Source organism: Notamacropus eugenii, chromosome 6 (assembly GCF_028372415.1).
Source record: "Notamacropus eugenii isolate mMacEug1 chromosome 6, mMacEug1.pri_v2, whole genome shotgun sequence".
Classification (NCBI taxonomy): Eukaryota; Metazoa; Chordata; class Mammalia; order Diprotodontia; family Macropodidae; genus Notamacropus; species Notamacropus eugenii.
Window position 1 is genome coordinate 168,222,559 of NC_092877.1, and position 22,766 is coordinate 168,245,324.

Consider the following 22,766-nt stretch of genomic DNA (forward strand, 5'->3'; position numbering starts at 1 on the left):
TGCACTGGATTCTAACCATAACTCTAACCCTAATGTGCTCGATTCTAACCCTAATACTAAATCGTCAATCTCAACACTAACTCTAACCCTAAATGCACTCGATTACAACCCAAAAGGCAATCCTGACCATTAGCCTAACCTTAAACCTCTATTCTAACAACACAAACCTTAACCCTAATCCTAGCCCTACTCCTACCCCTACCCCTAAATGCACTCTAAGCCATACCCTAACCCCAACCATAACACTAAAATTGCGCCTCATTCTAACCCTAACCCTAACACTAACCTTAACCCGAAGCCTAACCCTCGATTCTACGAAAGCTAACCCTAAACCTAACTCTAACCCTAACACTATCCTTAAATGCACTCGATTCTAACCCTCACCCTAAACATAACCGTAACCCTAAGCCTAAGCCTAACCCTAAATGCACTGGATTCTAACCATAACTCTAACGGTAATGTTCTTGATTCTAACCCTAACACTAATTCGTCAATCTCGACAGTAACCTTAAGCCTAAATGCACTCGCTTCTAACCCAAAGGGCAATCCTGACCCTGAGCCTAACCCTAAACCTCGATTTTACCAACACCAACCCTAACCTTAATGCTAACCGTGCCCCAACCCCTACCGCTAAATGCACTCTAACCATACCCCTAACCCTAACACTAACCGTAACCCTAACGAATTCTAACCATAACTCTATCCCGAAATGTGCTTGATTCTAACGCTAAAACTAAATCGTCAATTTCAACACTATCCCTAAGCCTAAATGCACTGGATTCTAACCCAAAAGCCATTCCTGACCCTAAGGCTAACCCTAAACCTCGATTTTACCAACACAAACCTTAACCCTAGTCCTAACCCTACTCCTACCCCTACCCCTAAAGGCACTCTAAGCCATACCCTGACGAAAACCAGAACACTAAAAATGCGCCCGATTGTAACCCTAACCCTCACCCTAAGCCTAACCTTAAGCCGAACCCTGGATTCTATGAAAGCGAATGTTAAACCTAACTCCGACCCTAGCACTATCCTTAAATGCTCTCGATTTTAACCCTGACCCTAACCCTAACCCTAACCCTAACCCTAAATGCACTGAATTCTAACCATTACTCTAACCCTAAATGTGCTCGATTCAAACCCTAACACTAAATCGTCACTTTGAACACTAACCCAAAGCCTAAATACACTCGATTCTGATCCAAAATGCAATCCTGACCCTAAGCCTAAACCGCAACCTCGATTCTACCATCACTAACCCTAACCCAAATCCTAATTCTGCTGCTACCCCTACCTCTAAATGCACTCTAACCTTAACACTAACCCTAACCCTAACACTAAAAATGCGCGTGATTCTAACCCCTACCCTACCCCTACCCCTACCCCTAACTCTAACGAATTCTAACCATAACTCTAACCCTAAATGTGCTCGATTCTAACCCTAACACTAAATCATCAATCTCATCACTAACTCTAACCCGGAATGCACTCGATTCTAACCCAAAAGGCAATCCTGACCCTAAGCCTAACCCTAAACCTCGATTCTACTACCACAAACCGTAACCCTAATCCTAACCCTACTCCTACCCCTAGACCAAAATGCACTCTAATCGTAAGCTTACCCCAACCCTAATACTAAAAATGCGCTCGATTCTAAACCGAACCCGAACCCTAACCCTAACCCTAACCCTCGATTCTACGAAAGCTAACCTTAAACCTAACTCTAACACTAACACGATCCTTAAATACTCTTGATTCAAACCCTGACCCTAATTACCCTAACCCTAATCCTAACCCTAAATGCATTAGATTCTAACCATAACTCTAACGCCAATGTGCTCGTTTCTAACCTTAACACTAAATCGTGAATCTCAACACTAACTGTAACCCTAAATGCACTCTATTCTACCCCAAAAGGCAATCCTGACCCTAAGCCTAAGCCTGAACCTCAATTCTACCAACAAAAACCCTAACCCTAATCTTAACCCTACTCCTACTCCTACACCTGAATGCCCTCCAACCCTAACCCTAACCCTAACCTTAACAATAAATATGCCCTTGCATCTAACCCTAACCCTAAACCCAACCCTGACCCCAACCCGAACCCTAATCCTAACCGTAACCCTAACCGTCGATTCTAAGAAAGCTAACCCTAACCTAGCTCTAACAGTAACACTATCCTTAAATGGACTCGATTCTAACCCTCACCCTAAACATAACCGTTATCCTAACCCTATCCCTAACCTAAATGCACTGGATTCTAACCATAACTCTAACCCTAATGTGCTCGATTCTAACCCTAATACTAAGTAGTCAATCTCAACACTAACTCTAACCCTAAATGCACTCGATTACAACCCAAAAGGCAATCCTGACCATTAGCCTAACCTTAAACCTCTATTCTAACAACACAAACCTTAACCCTAATCCTAGCCCTACTCCTACCACTACCCCTAAATGCACTCTAAGCCATACCCTCACCCCAACCATAACACTAAAATTGCGCCTCATTCTAACCCTAACCCTAACACTAACCGTAACCCTAACGAATTCTAACCATAACTCTATCCCGAAATGTGCTTGATTCTAACGCTAAAACTTAATCGTCAATTTCAACACTATCTCTAAGCCTAAATGCACTGCATTCTAACCCAAAAGCCATTCCTGACCCTAAGGCTAAACCTAAACCTCGATTTTACCAACACAAACCTTAACCCTAATCCTAACCCTACTCCTACCCCTACCCCTAAATGCACTCTAAGCCATACCCTGACGAAAACCAGAATACTAAAAATGCGCCTGATTCTAACCCTAACCCTCACCCTAAGCCTAACCTTAAGCCGAACCCTGGATTCTACGAAAGCGAACGTTAAACCTCACTCCGACCCTAGCACTATCCTTAAATGCTCTCGATTTTAACCCTGACCCTAACCCTAACCCTAACCCTAACCCTAACCCTAAATGCACTGAATTGTAACCATTACTCTAACCCTAAATGTGCTCGATTCAAACCCTAACACTAAATCGTCACTTTGAACACTAACCCAAAGCCTAAATACACTCGATTCTGATCCAAAATGCAATCCTGACCCTAAGCCTAAACCTCAACCTCGATTCTACCATCACTAACCCTAACCCAAATCCTAATTCTGCTGCTACCCCTACCTCTAAATGCACTCTAACCTTAACACTAACCCTAACCCTAACACTAAAAATGCGCGTGATTCTAACCCCTACCCTACCCCTACCCCTAACCCGAACTCTAACGAATTCTAACCATAACTCTAACCCTAAATGTGCTCGATTCTATCCCTAACACTAAATCATCAATCTCATCACTAACTCTAACCCGGAATGCACTCGATTCTAACCCAAAAGGCAAACCTGACCCTAAGCCTAACCCTAAACCTCGATTCTACCACCACAAACCGTAACCCTAATTCTAACCCTACTCCTACCCCTACCCCTAAATGCACTCTAATCGCAAGCTTACCCCAACCCTAATACTAAAAATGCGCTCGATTCTAAACCGAACCCGAACCCTAACCCTAACCCTAAATGCACTGAATTCTAACCATTACTCTGACCCTAAATGTGCTCGATTCAAACCCTAACACTAAATCGTCACTTTGAACACTAACCCAAAGCCTAAATACACTCGATTCTGATCCAAAATGCAATCCTGACCCTAAGCCTAAACCTCAACCTCGATTCTACCATCACTAACCCTAACCCAAATCCTAATTCTGCTGCTACCCCTACCTCTAAATGCACTCTAACCTTAACACTAACCCTAACCCTAACACTAAAAATGCGCGTGATTCTAACCCCTACCCTACCCCTATCCCTAACCCTAACTCTAACGAATTCTAACCATAACTCTAACCCTAAATGTGCTCGATTCTAACCCTAACACTAAATCATCAATCTCATCACTAACTCTAACCCGGAATGCACTCGATTCTAACCCAAAAGGCAATCCTGACCCTAAGCCTAACCCTAAACCTCGATTCTACTACCACAAACCGTAACCCTAATTCTAACCCTACTCCTACCCCTAGACCAAAATGCACTCTAATCGTAAGCTTACCCCAACCCTAATACTAAAAATGCGCTCGATTCTAAACCGAACCCGAACCCTAACCCTAACCCTAACCCTCGATTCTACGAAAGCTAACCTTAAACCTAACTCTAACACTAACACGATCCTTAAATACTCTCGATTCAAACCCTGACCCTAATAACCCTAACCCTAATCCTAACCCTAAATGCATTAGATTCTAACCATAACTCTAACGCTAATTCGCTCGTTTCTAACCTTAACACTAAATCGTCAATCTCATCACTAACTGTAACCCTAAATGCACTCTATTCTACCCCAAAAGGCAATCCTGACCCTAAGCCTAAGCCTGAACCTCAATTCTACCAACAAAAACCCTAACCCTAATCTTAACCCTACTCCTACTCCTACACCTGAATGCCCTCCAACCCTAACCCTAACCCTAACCTTAACAATAAATATGCCCTTGCATCTAACCCTAACCCTAAACCCAACCCTGACCCCAACCCGAACCCTAATCCTAACCGTAACCCTAACCGTCGATTCTAAGAAAGCTAACCCTAACCTAGCTCTAACAGTAACACTATCCTTAAATGGACTCGATTCTAACCCTCACCCTAAACATAACCGTTATCCTAACCCTATCCCTAACCTAAATGCACTGGATTCTAACCATAACTCTAACCCTAATGTGCTCGATTCTAACCCTAATACTAAGTAGTCAATCTCAACACTAACTCTAACCCTAAATGCACTCGATTACAACCCAAAAGGCAATCCTGACCATTAGCCTAACCTTAAACCTCTATTCTAACAACACAAACCTTAACCCTAATCCTAGCCCTACTCCTACCCCTACCCCTAAATGCACTCTAAGCCATACCCTAACCCCAACCATAACACTAAAATTGCGCCTCATTCTAACCCTAACCCTAACACTAACCTTAACCCGAAGCCTAACCCTCGATTCTACGAAAGCTAACCCTAAACCTAACTCTAACCCTAACACTATCCTTAAATGCACTCGATTCTAACCCTCACCCTAAACATAACCGTAACCCTAAGCCTAAGCCTAACCCTAAATGCACTGGATTCTAACCATAACTCTAACGGTAATGTTCTTGATTCTAACCCTAACACTAATTCGTCAATCTCGACAGTAACCTTAAGCCTAAATGCACTCGCTTCTAACCCAAAGGGCAATCCTGACCCTGAGCCTAACCCTAAACCTCGATTTTACCAACACTAACCCTAACCTTAATGCTAACCGTGCCCCAACCCCTACCGCTAAATGCACTCTAACCATACCCCTAACCCTAACACTAACCGTAACCCTAACGAATTCTAACCATAACTCTATCCCGAAATGTGCTTGATTCTAACGCTAAAACTAAATCGTCAATTTCAACACTATCCCTAAGCCTAAATGCATTGGATTCTAACCCAAAAGCCATTCCTGACCCTAAGGCTAACCGTAAACCTCGATTTTACCAACACAAACCTTAACCCTAGTCCTAACCCTACTCCTACCCCTACCCCTAAAGGCACTCTAAGCCATACCCTGACGAAAACCAGAACACTAAAAATGCGCCCGATTGTAACCCTAACCCTCACCCTAAGCCTAACCTTAAGCCGAACCCTGGATTCTATGAAAGCGAACGTTAAACCTAACTCCGACCCTAGCACTATCCTTAAATGCTCTCGATTTTAACCCTGACCCTAACCCTAACCCTAACCCTAACCCTAAATGCACTGAATTCTAACCATTACTCTAACCCTAAATGTGCTCGATTCAAACCCTAACACTAAATCGTCACTTTGAACACTAACCCAAAGCCTAAATACACTCGATTCTGATCCAAAATGCAATCCTGACCCTAAGCCTAAACCGCAACCTCGATTCTACCATCACTAACCCTAACCCAAATCCTAATTCTGCTGCTACCCCTACCTCTAAATGCACTCTAACCTTAACACTAACCCTAACCCTAACACTAAAAATGCGTGTGATTCTAACCCCTACCCTACCCCTACCCCTACCCCTAACTCTAACGAATTCTAACCATAACTCTAACCCTAAATGTGCTCGATTCTAACCCTAACACTAAATCATCAATCTCATCACTAACTCTAACCCGGAATGCACTCGATTCTAACCCAAAAGGCAATCCTGACCCTAAGCCTAACCCTAAACCTCGATTCTACTACCACAAACCGTAACCCTAATCCTAACCCTACTCCTACCCCTAGACCAAAATGCACTCTAATCGTAAGCTTACCCCAACCCTAATACTAAAAATGCGCTCGATTCTAAACCGAACCCGAACCCTAACCCTAAGCCTAACCCTCGATTCTACGAAAGCTAACCTTAAACCTAACTCTAACACTAACGCGATCCTTAAATACTCTCGATTCAAACCCTGACCCTAATAACCCTAACCCTAATCCTAACCCTAAATGCATTAGATTCTAACCATAATTCTAACGCCAATGTGCTCGTTTCTAACCTTAACACTAAATCGTGAATCTCAACACTAACTGTAACCCTAAATGCACTCTATTCTACCCCAAAAGGCAATCCTGACCCTAAGCCTAAGCCTGAACCTCAATTCTACCAACAAAAACCCTAACCCTAATCTTAACCCTACTCCTACTCCTACACCTGAATGCCCTCCAACCCTAACCCTAACCCTAACCTTAACAATAAATATGCCCTTGCATCTAACCCTAACCCTAAACCCAACCCTGACCCCAACCCGAACCCTAATCCTAACCGTAACCCTAACCGTCGATTCTAAGAAAGCTAACCCTAACCTAGCTCTAACAGTAACACTATCCTTAAATGGACTCGATTCTAACCCTCACCCTAAACATAACCGTTATCCTAACCCTATCCCTAACCTAAATGCACTGGATTCTAACCATAACTCTAACCCTAATGTGCTCGATTCTAACCCTAATACTAAGTAGTCAATCTCAACACTAACTCTAACCCTAAATGCACTCGATTACAACCCAAAAGGCAATCCTGACCATTAGCCTAACCTTAAACCTCTATTCTAACAACACAAACCTTAACCCTAATCCTAGCCCTACTCCTACCACCACCCCTAAATGCACTCTAAGCCATACCCTCACCCCAACCATAACACTAAAATTGCGCCTCATTCTAACCCTAACCCTAACACTAACCGTAACCCTAAGGAATTCTAACCATAACTCTATCCCGAAATGTGCTTGATTCTAACGCTAAAACTTAATCGTCAATTTCAACACTATCTCTAAGCCTAAATGCACTGCATTCTAACCCAAAAGCCATTCCTGACCCTAAGGCTAAACCTAAACCTCGATTTTACCAACACAAACCTTAACCCTAATCCTAACCCTACTCCTACCCCTACCCCTAAATGCACTCTAAGCCATACCCTGACGAAAACCAGAACACTAAAAATGCGCCTGATTCTAACCCTAACCCTCACCCTAAGCCTAACCTTAAGCCGAACCCTGGATTCTATGAAAGCGAACGTTAAACCTCACTCCGACCCTAGCACTATCCTTAAATGCTCTCGATTTTAACCCTGACCCTAACCCTAACCCTAACCCTAACCCTAAATGCACTGAATTGTAACCATTACTCTAACCCTAAATGTGCTCGATTCAAACCCTAACACTAAATCGTCACTTTGAACACTAACCCAAAGCCTAAATACACTCGATTCTGATCCAAAATGCAATCCTGACCCTAAGCCTAAACCTCAACCTCGATTCTACCATCACTAACCCTAACCCAAATCCTAATTCTGCTGCTACCCCTACCTCTAAATGCACTCTAACCTTAACACTAACCCTAACCCTAACACTAAAAATGCGCGTGATTCTAACCCCTACCCTACCCCTACCCCTAACCCGAACTCTAACGAATTCTAACCATAACTCTAACCCTAAATGTGCTCGATTCTATCCCTAACACTAAATCATCAATCTCATCACTAACTCTAACCCGGAATGCACTCGATTCTAACCCAAAAGGCAAACCTGACCCTAAGCCTAACCCTAAACCTCGATTCTACCACCACAAACCGTAACCCTAATCCTAACCCTACTCCTACCCCTACCCCTAAATGCACTCTAATCGTAAGCTTACCCCAACCCTAATACTAAAAATGCGCTCGATTCTAAACCGAACCCGAACCCTAACCCTTACCCTAAATGCACTGAATTCTAACCATTACTCTAACCCTAAATGTGCTCGATTCAAACCCTAACACTAAATCGTCACTTTGAACACTAACCCAAAGCCTAAATGCACTCGATTCTGATCCAAAATGCAATCCTGACCCTAAGCCTAAACCTAAACCTCGATTCTACCATCACTAACCCTAACCCAAATCCTAATTCTGCTGCTACCCCTACCTCTAAATGCACTCTAACCTTAACACTAACCCTAACCCTAACACTAAAAATGTGCGTGATTCTAACCCCTACCCTACCCCTATCCCTAACCCTAACTCTAACGAATTCTAACTATAACTCTAACCCTAAATGTGCTCGATTCTAACCCTAACACTAAATCATCAATCTCATCACTAACTCTAACCCGGAATGCACTCGATTCTAACCCAAAAGGCAATCCTGACCCTAAGCCTAACCCTAAACCTCGATTCTACTACCACAAACCGTAACCCTAATCCTAACCCTACTCCTACCCCTAGACCAAAATGCACTCTAATCGTAAGCTTACCCCAACCCTAATACTAAAAATGCGCTCGATTCTAAACCGAACCCGAACCCTAACCCTAACCCTAACCCTCGATTCTACGAAAGCTAACCTTAAACCTAACTCTAACACTAACACGATCCTTAAATACTTTCGATTCAAACCCTGACCCTAATAACCCTAACCCTAATCCTAACCCTAAATGCATTAGATTCTAACCATACGTCTAACGCCAATGTGCTCGTTTCTAACCTTAACACTAAATCGTCAATCTCAACACTAACTGTAACCCTAAATGCACTCTATTCTACCCCAAAAGGCAATCCTGACCCTAAGCCTAAGCCTGAACCTCAATTCTACCAACAAAAACCCTAACCCTAATCTTAACCCTACTCCTACTCCTACACCTGAATGCCCTCCAACCCTAACCCTAACCCTAACCTTAACAATAAATATGCCCTTGCATCTAACCCTAACCCTAAACCCAACCCTGACCCCAACCCGAACCCTAATCCTAACCGTAACCCTAACCGTCGATTCTAAGAAAGCTAACCCTAACCTAGCTCTAACAGTAACACTATCCTTAAATGGATTCGATTCTAACCCTCACCCTAAACATAACCGTTATCCTAACCCTATCCCTAACCTAAATGCACTGGATTCTAACCATAACTCTAACCCTAATGTGCTCGATTCTAACCCTAATACTAAGTAGTCAATCTCAACACTAACTCTAACCCTAAATGCACTCGATTACAACCCAAAAGGCAATCCTGACCATTAGCCTAACCTTAAACCTCTATTCTAACAACACAAACCTTAACCCTAATCCTAGCCCTACTCCTACCACTACCCCTAAATGCACTCTAAGCCATACCCTCACCCCAACCATAACACTAAAATTGCGCCTCATTCTAACCCTAACCCTAACACTAACCGTAACCCTAACGAATTCTAACCATAACTCTATCCCGAAATGTGCTTGATTCTAACGCTAAAACTTAATCGTCAATTTCAACACTATCTCTAAGCCTAAATGCACTGCATTCTAACCCAAAAGCCATTCCTGACCCTAAGGCTAAACCTAAACCTCGATTTTACCAACACAAACCTTAACCCTAATCCTAACCCTACTCCTACCCCTACCCCTAAATGCACTCTAAGCCATACCCTGACGAAAACCAGAACACTAAAAATGCGCCTGATTCTAACCCTAACCCTCACCCTAAGCCTAACCTTAAGCCGAACCCTGGATTCTACGAAAGCGAACGTTAAACCTCACTCCGATCCTAGCACTATCCTTAAATGCTCTCGATTTTAACCCTGACCCTAACCCTAACCCTAACCCTAACCCTAAATGCACTGAATTGTAACCATTACTCTAACCCTAAATGTGCTCGATTCAAACCCTAACGCTAAATCGTCACTTTGAACACTAACCCAAAGCCTAAATACACTCGATTCTGATCCAAAATGCAATCCTGACCCTAAGCCTAAACCTCAACCTCGATTCTACCATCACTAACCCTAACCCAAATCCTAATTCTGCTGCTACCCCTACCTCTAAATGAACTCTAACCTTAACACTAACCCTAACCCTAACACTAAAAATGCGCGTGATTCTAACCCATACCCTACCCCTACCCCTAACCCGAACTCTAACGAATTCTAACCATAACTCTAACCCAAAATGTGCTCGATTCTATCCCTAACACTAAATCATCAATCTCATCACTAACTCTAACCCGGAATGCACTCGATTCTAACCCAAAAGGCAAACCTGACCCTAAGCCTAACCCTAAACCTCGATTCTACCACCACAAACCGTAACCCTAATCCTAACCCTACTCCTACCCCTACCCCTAAATGCACTCTAATCGTAAGCTTACCCCAACCCTAATACTAAAAATGCGCTCGATTCTAAACCGAACCCGAACCCTAACCCTAACCCTAAATGCACTGAATTCTAACCATTACTCTGACCCTAAATGTGCTCGATTCAAACCCTAACACTAAATCGTCACTTTGAACACTAACCCAAAGCCTAAATACACTCGATTCTGATCCAAAATGCAATCCTGACCCTAAGCCTAAACCTCAACCTCGATTCTACCATCACTAACCCTAACCCAAATCCTAATTCTGCTGCTACCCCTACCTCTAAATGCACTCTAACCTTAACACTAACCCTAACCCTAACACTAAAAATGCGCGTGATTCTAACCCCTACCCTACCCCTATCCCTAACCCTAACTCTAACGAATTCTAACCATAACTCTAACCCTAAATGTGCTCGATTCTAACCCTAACACTAAATCATCAATCTCATCACTAACTCTAACCCGGAATGCACTCGATTCTAACCCAAAAGGCAATCCTGACCCTAAGCCTAACCCTAAACCTCGATTCTACCACCACAAATCGTAACCCTAATCCTAACCCTCCTCCTACGCCTACCCCTAAATGCACTCTAATTGTAAGCTTACCCCAACCCTAATACTAAAAATGCGCTCGATTCTAAACCGAACCCGAACCCTAACCCTAACCCTAACCCTCGATTCTACGAAAGCTAACCTTAAACCTAACTCTAACACTAACACGATCCTTAAATACTCTCGATTCAAACCCTGACCCTAATAACCCTAACCCTAATCCTAACTCTAAATGCATTAGATTCTAACCATAACTCTAACGCTAATGTGCTCGTTTCTAACCTTAACACTAAATCGTCAATCTCAACACTAACTGTAACCCTAAATGCACTCGATTCTAACCCAAAAGGCAATCCTGACCCTAAGCCTAAGCCTGAACCTCAATTCTGCCAACAAAAACCGTAACCCTAATCCTAACCCGACTCCTACTCCTACACCTGAATGCCCTCTAACCCTAACCCTAACCCTAACCTTAAGAATAAATATGCCCTTACTTGTAACCCTAACCCTAAACCCAACCCTGACCCCAACCCGAACCCTAATCCTAACCGTAACCCTAACCGTCGATTCTAAGAAAGCTAACCCTAACCTAACTCTAACCCTAACACTATCCTTAAATGGACTCGATTCTAACCCTCACCCTAAACATAACCGTTATCCTAACCCTATCCCTAACCTAAATGCACTGGATTCTAACCATAACTCTAACCCTAATGTGCTCGATTCTAACCCTAATACTAAATCGTCAATCTCAACACTAACTCAAACCCTAAATGCACTCGATTACAACCCAAAAGGCAATCCTGACCATTAGCCTAACCTTAAACCTCTATTCTAACAACACAAACCTTAACCCTAATCCTAGCCCTACTCCTACCACTACCCCTAAATGCACTCTAAGCCATACCCTCACCCCAACCATAACACTAAAATTGCGCCTCATTCTAACCCTAACCCTAACACTAACCGTAACCCTAAGGAATTCTAACCATAACTCTATCCCGAAATGTGCTTGATTCTAACGCTAAAACTTAATCGTCAATTTCAACACTATCTCTAAGCCTAAATGCACTGCATTCTAACCCAAAAGCCATTCCTGACCCTAAGGCTAAACGTAAACCTCGATTTTACCAACACAAACCTTAACCCTAATCCTAACCCTACTCCTACCCCTACCCCTAAATGCACTCTAAGCCATACCCTGACGAAAACCAGAACACTAAAAATGCGCCTGATTCTAACCCTAACCCTCACCCTAAGCCTAACCTTAAGCCGAACCCTGGATTCTACGAAAGCGAACGTTAAACCTCACTCCGACCCTAGCACTATCCTTAAATGCTCTCGATTTTAACCCTGACCCTAACCCTAACCCTAACCCTAACCCTAAATGCACTGAATTGCAACCATTACTCTAACCCTAAATGTGCTCGATTCAAACCCTAACACTAAATCGTCACTTTGAACACTAACCCAAAGCCTAAATACACTCGATTCTGATCCAAAATGCAATCCTGACCCTAAGCCTAAACCTCAACCTCGATTCTACCATCACTAACCCTAACCCAAATCCTAATTCTGCTGCTACCCCTACCTCTAAATGCACTCTAACCTTAACACTAACCCTAACCCTAACACTAAAAATGTGCGTGATTCTAACCCCTACCCTACCCCTACCCCTAACCCGAACTCTAACGAATTCTAACCATAACTCTAACCCTAAATGTGCTCGATTCTATCCCTAACACTAAATCATCAATCTCATCACTAACTCTAACCCGGAATGCACTCGATTCTAACCCAAAAGGCAAACCTGACCCTAAGCCTAACCCTAAACCTCGATTCTACCACCACAAACCGTAACCCTAATCCTAACCCTACTCCTACCCCTACCCCTAAATGCACTCTAATCGTAAGCTTACCCCAACCCTAATACTAAAAATGCGCTCGATTCTAAACCGAACCCGAACCGTAACCCTACCCCTAAATGCACTGAATTCTAACCATTACTCTAACCCTAAATGTGCTCGATTCAAACCCTAACACTAAATCGTCACTTTGAACACTAACCCAAAGCCTAAATGCACTCGATTCTGATCCAAAATGCAATCCTGACCCTAAGCCTAAACCTAAACCTCGATTCTACCATCACTAACCCTAACCCAAATCCTAATTCTGCTGCTACCCCTACCTCTAAATGCACTCTAACCTTAACACTAACCCTAACCCTAACACTAAAAATGTGCGTGATTCTAACCCCTACCCTACCCCTATCCCTAACCCTAACTCTAACGAATTCTAACTATAACTCTAACCCTAAATGTGCTCGATTCTAACCCTAACACTAAATCATCAATCTCATCACTAACTCTAACCCGGAATGCACTCGATTCTAACCCAAAAGGCAATCCTGACCCTAAGCCTAACCCTAAACCTCGATTCTACTACCACAAACCGTAACCCTAATCCTAACCCTACTCCTACCCCTAGACCAAAATGCACTCTAATCGTAAGCTTACCCCAACACTAATACTAAAAATGCGCTCGATTCTAAACCGAACCCGAACCCTAACCCTAACCCTAACCCTCGATTCTACGAAAGCTAACCTTAAACCTAACTCTAACACTAACACGATCCTTAAATACTTTCGATTCAAACCCTGACCCTAATAACCCTAACCCTAATCCTAACCCTAAATGCATTAGATTCTAACCATACGTCTAACGCCAATGTGCTCGTTTCTAACCTTAACACTAAATCGTCAATCTCAACACTAACTGTAACCCTAAATGCACTCTATTCTACCCCAAAAGGCAATCCTGACCCTAAGCCTAAGCCTGAACCTCAATTCTACCAACAAAAACCCTAACCCTAATCTTAACCCTACTCCTACTCCTACACCTGAATGCCCTCCAACCCTAACCCTAACCCTAACCTTAACAATAAATATGCCCTTGCATCTAACCCTAACCCTAAACCCAACCCTGACCCCAACCCGAACCCTAATCCTAACCGTAACCCTAACCGTCGATTCTAAGAAAGCTAACCCTAACCTAGCTCTAACAGTAACACTATCCTTAAATGGACTCGATTCTAACCCTCACCCTAAACATAACCGTTATCCTAACCCTATCCCCAACCTAAATGCACTGGATTCTAACCATAACTCTAACCCTAATGTGCTCGATTCTAACCCTAATACTAAGTAGTCAATCTCAACACTAACTCTAACCCTAAATGCACTCGATTACAACCCAAAAGGCAATCCTGACCATTAGCCTAACCTTAAACCTCTATTCTAACAACACAAACCTTAACCCTAATCCTAGCCCTACTCCTACCACTACCCCTAAATGCACTCTAAGCCATACCCTCACCCCAACCATAACACTAAAATTGCGCCTCATTCTAACCCTAACCCTAACACTAACCGTAACCCTAACGAATTCTAACCATAACTCTATCCCGAAATGTGCTTGATTCTAACGCTAAAACTTAATCGTCAATTTCAACACTATCTCTAAGCCTAAATGCACTGCATTCTAACCCAAAAGCCATTCCTGACCCTAAGGCTAAACCTAAACCTCGATTTTACCAACACAAACCTTAACCCTAATCCTAACCCTACTCCTACCCCTACCCCTAAATGCACTCTAAGCCATACCCTGACGAAAACCAGAACACTAAAAATGCGCCTGATTCTAACCCTAACCCTCACCCTAAGCCTAACCTTAAGCCGAACCCTGGATTCTACGAAAGCGAACGTTAAACCTCACTCCGACCCTAGCACTATCCTTAAATGCTCTCGATTTTAACCCTGACCCTAACCCTAACCCTAACCCTAACCCTAAATGCACTGAATTGTAACCATTACTCTAACCCTAAATGTGCTCGATTCAAACCCTAACACTAAATCGTCACTTTGAACACTAACCCAAAGCCTAAATACACTCGATTCTGATCCAAAATGCAATCCTGACCCTAAGCCTAAACCTCAACCTCGATTCTACCATCACTAACCCTAACCCAAATCCTAATTCTGCTGCTACCCCTACCTCTAAATGCACTCTAACCTTAACACTAACCCTAACCCTAACACTAAAAATGCGCGTGATTCTAACCCCTACCCTACCCCTATCCCTAACCCTAACTCTAACGAATTCTAACCATAACTCTAACCCTAAATGTGCTCGATTCTAACCCTAACACTAAATCATCAATCTCATCACTAACTCTAACCCGGAATGCACTCGATTCTAACCCAAAAGGCAATCCTGACCCTAAGCCTAACCCTAAACCTCGATTCTACCACCACAAATCGTAACCCTAATCCTAACCCTACTCCTACCCCTACCCCTAAATGCACTCTAATTGTAAGCTTACCCCAACCCTAATACTAAAAATGCGCTCGATTCTAAACCGAACCCGAACCCTAACCCTAACCCTAACCCTCGATTCTACGAAAGCTAACCTTAAACCTAACTCTAACACTAACACGATCCTTAAATACTCTCGATTCAAACCCTGACCCTAATAACCCTAACCCTAATCCTAACTCTAAATGCATTAGATTCTAACCATAACTCTAACGCTAATGTGCTCGTTTCTAACCTTAACACTAAATCGTCAATCTCAACACTAACTGTAACCCTAAATGCACTCAATTCTAACCCAAAAGGCAATCCTGACCCTAAGCCTAAGCCTGAACTTCAATTCTGCCAACAAAAACCGTAACCCTAATCCTAACCCTACTCCTACTCCTACACCTGAATGCCCTCTAACCCTAACCCTAACCCTAACCTTAAGAATAAATATGCCCTTACTTGTAACCCTAACCCTAAACCCAACCCTGACCCCAACCCGAACCCTAATCCTAACCCTAACCCTAACCGTCGATTCTAAGAAAGCTAACCCTAACCTAACTCTAACCCTAACACTATCCTTAAATGGACTCGATTCTAACCCTCACCCTAAACATAACCGTTATCCTAACCCTATCCCTAACCTAAATGCACTGGATTCTAACCATAACTCTAACCCTAATGTGCTCGATTCTAACCCTAATACTAAATCGTCAATCTCAACACTAACTCAAACCCTAAATGCACTCGATTACAACCCAAAAGGCAATCCTGACCATTAGCCTAACCTTAAACCTCTATTCTAACAACACAAACCTTAACCCTAATCCTAGCCCTACTCCTACCACTACCCCTAAATGCACTCTAAGCCATACCCTCACCCCAACCATAACACTAAAATTGCGCCTCATTCTAACCCTAACCCTAACACTAACCGTAACCCTAAGGAATTCTAACCATAACTCTATCCCGAAATGTGCTTGATTCTAACGCTAAAACTTAATCGTAAATTTCAACACTATCTCTAAGCCTAAATGCACTGCATTCTAACCCAAAAGCCATTCCTGACCCTAAGGCTAAACGTAAACCTCGATTTTACCAACACAAACCTTAACCCTAATCCTAACCCTACTCCTACCCCTACCCCTAAATGCACTCTAAGCCATACCCTGACGAAAACCAGAACACTAAAAATGCGCCTGATTCTAACCCTAACCCTCACCCTAAGCCTAACCTTAAGCCGAACCCTGGATTCTACGAAAGCGAACGTTAAACCTCACTCCGACCCTAGCACTATCCTTAAATGCTCTCGATTTTAACCCTGACCCTAACCCTAACCCTAACCCTAACCCTAAATGCACTGAATTGCAACCATTACTCTAACCCTAAATGTGCTCGATTCAAACCCTAACACTAAATCGTCACTTTGAACACTAACCCAAAGCCTAAATACACTCGATTCTGATCCAAAATGCAATCCTGACCCTAAGCCTAAACCTCAACCTCGATTCTACCATCACTAACCCTAACCCAAATCCTAATTCTGCTGCTACCCCTACCTCTAAATGCACTCTAACCTTAACACTAACCCTAACCCTAACACTAAAAATGTGCGTGATTCTAACCCCTACCCTACCCCTACCCCTAACCCGAACTCTAACGAATTCTAACCATAACTCTAACCCTAAATGTGCTCGATTCTATCCCTAACACTAAATCATCAATCTCATCACTAACTCTAACCCGGAATGCACTCGATTCTAACCCAAAAGGCAAACCTGACCCTAAGCCTAACCCTAAACCTCGATTCTACCACCACAAACCGTAACCCTAATCCTAACCCTACTCCTACCCCTACCCCTAAATGCACTCTAATCGTAAGCTTACCCCAACCCTAATACTAAAAATGCGCTCGATTCTAAACCGAACCCGAACCCTAACCCTAACCCTAAATGCACTGAATTCTAACCATTACTCTAACCCTAAATGTGCTCGATTCAAACCCTAACACTAAATCGTCACTTTGAACACTAACCCAAAGCCTAAATGCACTCGATTCTGATCCAAAATGCAATCCTGACCCTAAGCCTAAACCTAAACCTCGATTCTACCATCACTAACCCTAACCCAAATCCTAATTCTGCTGCTACCCCTACCTCTAAATGCACTCTAACCTTAACACTAACCCTAACCCTAACACTAAAAATGTGCGTGATTCTAACCCCTACCCTACCCCTATCCCTAACCCTAACTCTAACGAATTCTAACTATAACTCTAACCCTAAATGTGCTCGATTCTAACCCTAACACTAAATCATCAATCTCATCACTAACTCTAACCCGGAATGCACTCGATTCTAACCCAAAAGGCAATCCTGACCCTAAGCCTAACCCTAAACCTCGATTCTACTACCACAAACCGTAACCCTAATCCTAACCCTACTCCTACCCCTAGACCAAAATGCACTCTAATCGTAAGCTTACCCCAACACTAATACTAAAAATGCGCTCGATTCTAAACCGAACCCGAACCCTAACCCTAACCCTAACCCTCGATTCTACGAAAGCTAACCTTAAACCTAACTCTAACACTAACACGATCCTTAAATACTTTCGATTCAAACCCTGACCCTAATAACCCTAACCCTAATCCTAACCCTAAATGCATTAGATTCTAACCATACGTCTAACGCCAATGTGCTCGTTTCTAACCTTAACACTAAATCGTCAATCTCAACACTAACTGTAACCCTAAATGCACTCTATTCTACCCCAAAAGGCAATCCTGACCCTAAGCCTAAGCCTGAACCTCAATTCTACCAACAAAAACCCTAACCCTAATCTTAACCCTACTCCTACTCCTACACCTGAATGCCCTCCAACCCTAACCCTAACCCTAACCTTAACAATAAATATGCCCTTGCATCTAACCCTAACCCTAAACCCAACCCTGACCCCAACCCGAACCCTAATCCTAACCGTAACCCTAACCGTCGATTCTAAGAAAGCTAACCCTAACCTAGCTCTAACAGTAACACTATCCTTAAATGGACTCGATTCTAACCCTCACCCTAAACATAACCGTTATCCTAACCCTATCCCCAACCTAAATGCACTGGATTCTAACCATAACTCTAACCCTAATGTGCTCGATTCTAACCCTAATACTAAGTAGTCAATCTCAACACTAACTCTAACCCTAAATGCACTCGATTACAACCCAAAAGGCAATCCTGACCATTAGCCTAACCTTAAACCTCTATTCTAACAACACAAACCTTAACCCTAATCCTAGCCCTACTCCTACCACTACCCCTAAATGCACTCTAAGCCATACCCTCACCCCAACCATAACACTAAAATTGCGCCTCATTCTAACCCTAACCTTAACACTAACCGTAACCCTAACGAATTCTAACCATAACTCTATCCCGAAATGTGCTTGATTCTAACGCTAAAACTTAATCGTCAATTTCAACACTATCTCTAAGCCTAAATGCACTGCATTCTAACCCAAAAGCCATTCCTGACCCTAAGGCTAAACCTAAACCTCGATTTTACCAACACAAACCTTAACCCTAATCCTAACCCTACTCCTACCCCTACCCCTAAATGCACTCTAAGCCATACCCTGACGAAAACCAGAACACTAAAAATGCGCCTGATTCTAACCCTAACCCTCACCCTAAGCCTAACCTTAAGCCGAACCCTGGATTCTACGAAAGCGAACGTTAAACCTCACTCCGACCCTAGCACTATCCTTAAATGCTCTCGATTTTAACCCTGACCCTAACCCTAACCCTAACCCTAACCCTAAATGCACTGAATTGTAACCATTACTCTAACCCTAAATGTGCTCGATTCAAACCCTAACACTAAATCGTCACTTTGAACACTAACCCAAAGCCTAAATACACTCGATTCTGATCCAAAATGCAATCCTGACCCTAAGCCTAAACCTCAACCTCGATTCTACCATCACTAACCCTAACCCAAATCCTAATTCTGCTGCTACCCCTACCTCTAAATGCACTCTAACCTTAACACTAACCCTAACCCTAACACTAAAAATGCGCGTGATTCTAACCCCTACCCTACCCCTATCCCTAACCCTAACTCTAACGAATTCTAACCATAACTCTAACCCTAAATGTGCTCGATTCTAACCCTAACACTAAATCATCAATCTCATCACTAACTCTAACCCGGAATGCACTCGATTCTAACCCAAAAGGCAATCCTGACCCTAAGCCTAACCCTAAACCTCGATTCTACCACCACAAATCGTAACCCTAATCCTAACCCTACTCCTACCCCTACCCCTAAATGCACTCTAATTGTAAGCTTACCCCAACCCTAATACTAAAAATGCGCTCGATTCTAAACCGAACCCGAACCCTAACCCTAACCCTAACCCTCGATTCTACGAAAGCTAACCTTAAACCTAACTCTAACACTAACACGATCCTTAAATACTCTCGATTCAAACCCTGACCCTAATAACCCTAACCCTAATCCTAACTCTAAATGCATTAGATTCTAACCATAACTCTAACGCTAATGTGCTCGTTTCTAACCTTAACACTAAATCGTCAATCTCAACACTAACTGTAACCCTAAATGCACTCAATTCTAACCCAAAAGGCAATCCTGACCCTAAGCCTAAGCCTGAACTTCAATTCTGCCAACAAAAACCGTAACCCTAATCCTAACCCTACTCCTACTCCTACACCTGAATGCCCTCTAACCCTAACCCTAACCCTAACCTTAAGAATAAATATGCCCTTACTTGTAACCCTAACCCTAAACCCAACCCTGACCCCAACCCGAACCCTAATCCTAACCCTAACCCTAACCGTCGATTCTAAGAAAGCTAACCCTAACCTAACTCTAACCCTAACACTATCCTTAAATGGACTCGATTCTAACCCTCACCCTAAACATAACCGTTATCCTAACCCTATCCCTAACCTAAATGCACTGGATTCTAACCATAACTCTAACCCTAATGTGCTCGATTCTAACCCTAATACTAAATCGTCAATCTCAACACTAACTCAAACCCTAAATGCACTCGATTACAACCCAAAAGGCAATCCTGACCATTAGCCTAACCTTAAACCTCTATTCTAACAACACAAACCTTAACCCTAATCCTAGCCCTACTCCTACCACTACCCCTAAATGCACTCTAAGCCATACCCTCACCCCAACCATAACACTAAAATTGCGCCTCATTCTAACCCTAACCCTAACACTAACCGTAACCCTAAGGAATTCTAACCATAACTCTATCCCGAAATGTGCTTGATTCTAACGCTAAAACTTAATCGTAAATTTCAACACTATCTCTAAGCCTAAATGCACTGCATTCTAACCCAAAAGCCATTCCTGACCCTAAGGCTAAACGTAAACCTCGATTTTACCAACACAAACCTTAACCCTAATCCTAACCCTACTCCTACCCCTACCCCTAAATGCACTCTAAGCCATACCCTGACGAAAACCAGAACACTAAAAATGCGCCTGATTCTAACCCTAACCCTCACCCTAAGCCTAACCTTAAGCCGAACCCTGGATTCTACGAAAGCGAACGTTAAACCTCACTCCGACCCTAGCACTATCCTTAAATGCTCTCGATTTTAACCCTGACCCTAACCCTAACCCTAACCCTAACCCTAAATGCACTGAATTGCAACCATTACTCTAACCCTAAATGTGCTCGATTCAAACCCTAACACTAAATCGTCACTTTGAACACTAACCCAAAGCCTAAATACACTCGATTCTGATCCAAAATGCAATCCTGACCCTAAGCCTAAACCTCAACCTCGATTCTACCATCACTAACCCTAACCCAAATCCTAATTCTGCTGCTACCCCTACCTCTAAATGCACTCTAACCTTAACACTAACCCTAACCCTAACACTAAAAATGTGCGTGATTCTAACCCCTACCCTACCCCTACCCCTAACCCGAACTCTAACGAATTCTAACCATAACTCTAACCCTAAATGTGCTCGATTCTATCCCTAACACTAAATCATCAATCTCATCACTAACTCTAACCCGGAATGCACTCGATTCTAACCCAAAAGGCAAACCTGACCCTAAGCCTAACCCTAAACCTCGATTCTACCACCACAAACCGTAACCCTAATCCTAACCCTACTCCTACCCCTACCCCTAAATGCACTCTAATCGTAAGCTTACCCCAACCCTAATACTAAAAATGCGCTCGATTCTAAACCGAACCCGAACCCTAACCCTAACCCTAAATGCACTGAATTCTAACCATTACTCTAACCCTAAATGTGCTCGATTCAAACCCTAACACTAAATCGTCACTTTGAACACTAACCCAAAGCCTAAATGCACTCGATTCTGATCCAAAATGCAATCCTGACCCTAAGCCTAAACCTAAACCTCGATTCTACCATCACTAACCCTAACCCAAATCCTAATTCTGCTGCTACCCCTACCTCTAAATGCACTCTAACCTTAACACTAACCCTAACCCTAACACTAAAAATGTGCGTGATTCTAACCCCTACCCTACCCCTATCCCTAACCCTAACTCTAACGAATTCTAACTATAACTCTAACCCTAAATGTGCTCGATTCTAACCCTAACACTAAATCATCAATCTCATCACTAACTCTAACCCGGAATGCACTCGATTCTAACCCAAAAGGCAATCCTGACCCTAAGCCTAACCCTAAACCTCGATTCTACTACCACAAACCGTAACCCTAATCCTAACCCTACTCCTACCCCTAGACCAAAATGCACTCTAATCGTAAGCTTACCCCAACACTAATACTAAAAATGCGCTCGATTCTAAACCGAACCCGAACCCTAACCCTAACCCTAACCCTCGATTCTACGAAAGCTAACCTTAAACCTAACTCTAACACTAACACGATCCTTAAATACTTTCGATTCAAACCCTGACCCTAATAACCCTAACCCTAATCCTAACCCTAAATGCATTAGATTCTAACCATACGTCTAACGCCAATGTGCTCGTTTCTAACCTTAACACTAAATCGTCAATCTCAACACTAACTGTAACCCTAAATGCACTCTATTCTACCCCAAAAGGCAATCCTGACCCTAAGCCTAAGCCTGAACCTCAATTCTACCAACAAAAACCCTAACCCTAATCTTAACCCTACTCCTACTCCTACACCTGA